We start from the raw sequence: 1,861 nt of genomic DNA on the forward strand, positions 1-1,861 counted from the left end.
TCTGCCCTGGACAAAATAAGGGATGCAAATACTTCTAATTATCAAGAGCCCAGAGAGGAAAGAGACTCATTACTGGAGCAAAATTGGATTTCTGTCGGAGGAGTGTACATCCAAAGCATACATTTTTATTTAAAACTCAAAACTGCTGGAACTCTATGAGGTTGACCACAGCTGAGTCAAGTGTGTGGTGTTCTGGCTTTCATTTCTGCACAGAGAGCCAAGTTTGAAATATCAAAGAGGACATGAGCAGATAAAAAGAGAAAGAGCCGGCCTTAGAGGTTTAACCAGACTGATCTTAACATTTAAGCACATTGCTTTATGGAGATTTCATTACAAAAACCACTTGTATGATGGCATGATTTCTGTATGAAGTAATTCCTGGAAAATTCCTGCCATGACTGAATTTATCAGAAAGTCTGAGACCACTAGTAAAAATGCTTCTATTGTGGATTTTTTTATTTAATTTTTTTCTATTAACAACTAAGCATAACAATGGGAGTTGAAAGTTGAGTAAGAATAAAGGCATGCATATGAGCTTGTTGATCTTATGTGCTTCAGTGGATACATTCAGAATCTTAAAGGGGCCATATGATGCGATTTAAAGTTTTCCTCTCTCTTTGGAGTGTTACAAGCTGATTGTGCATAGATAAGATCCCTGAAGTTGCAAAGACTAAAGTCTCAAAACCAAAGAGATATTCTTTATCAAAGTTAAGACTCTGCCACGCCCCCTAGAACGGCTCATGCTAACATATCTACCTCACTGTGTGGAAATATTTGCATAATGCGCCCAAATGTGCACGCAAAGAAAGAAGGTGTGGTTTCAGTAACCGCAGTTAGTGTTGAAGCAGCATGTCAGGGAGACGCTGTGTGTTTCTAGGCGAAAGCAAAAGCACTTTATTTGGCCTTCCGAAAGTAGATGCATTTAGGAATCTTTAAGATTTTCATTTTACCTCATAATGTGCCTTTGTTTAAAATTCTGGTTATTTCCAGGTTTAAATTAGATGATGAATCACAGAATTTCCATGTGGTTGCGGATTTTTAGACCCCACTGTATTTTGCACAAGATGTGAAATAGACATGCAAATGATGGGTGTCTGTTACAGTGAGTCACAGCAATGGTTTTTAATTTCACTCTTTCAGGACACTCAACAAACCCTTACACAGATTTTCAGCACTCGATTAAACAGGACTGCAGAAAATATGCAACTCAATTTTGCCTTCACTTTGGTTTTGTCACATACAGGAAAGAACACTTGTTTCCTCTCAGCAGTTATCAATCATTATTACAGTAAAGCGCATTCATTTGTTTCCATCCTTATTCTGCCGTAGATGGATCCAGTTTTATGCAAGATTATATCCTCCTCCCTTAATGCTAAACCAAAAACATTAGCAAATTATCATGGAATATCTTGTTTTAGCTAATCAAAAGAGCTATTAGCACTATGCTAAGCTAGTATGCTAGGCTGTTAGCTTGCTAACTGAAAGCTAACTGAAAACAAAGAAAAGGAAATCCTTAATTTTTCCATGTTTATAGCTACTGTACTATAATGTCATATGTAATTTAAAACACAGTAACATTTATTTTCATAATTAAGACTAAATAAAGCAAATCATTTCTAATCAGACAACATAGTGTACACATAAAAAGTGGGATGGAATCATTCTTGGGTCCATTGAGGATCTTTCAGACCTTCTAAAAGAGGTTGAAACACAAAAACACACCTTGTGACAACTTATTGATGAATTATGTGTGCTCACACAGGATTTACACACACACATATGTGTATACACACCATTAGTGAATTAACTTTGTTGTGAAGAGTGTGTGTGTGTGTGTGTGTGTGTGTGTGTGTGTGTGTGT

Source organism: Sinocyclocheilus grahami, unplaced genomic scaffold (assembly GCF_001515645.1).
Source record: "Sinocyclocheilus grahami isolate Dianchi unplaced genomic scaffold, SAMN03320097.WGS_v1.1 scaffold154.1, whole genome shotgun sequence".
Classification (NCBI taxonomy): Eukaryota; Metazoa; Chordata; class Actinopteri; order Cypriniformes; family Cyprinidae; genus Sinocyclocheilus; species Sinocyclocheilus grahami.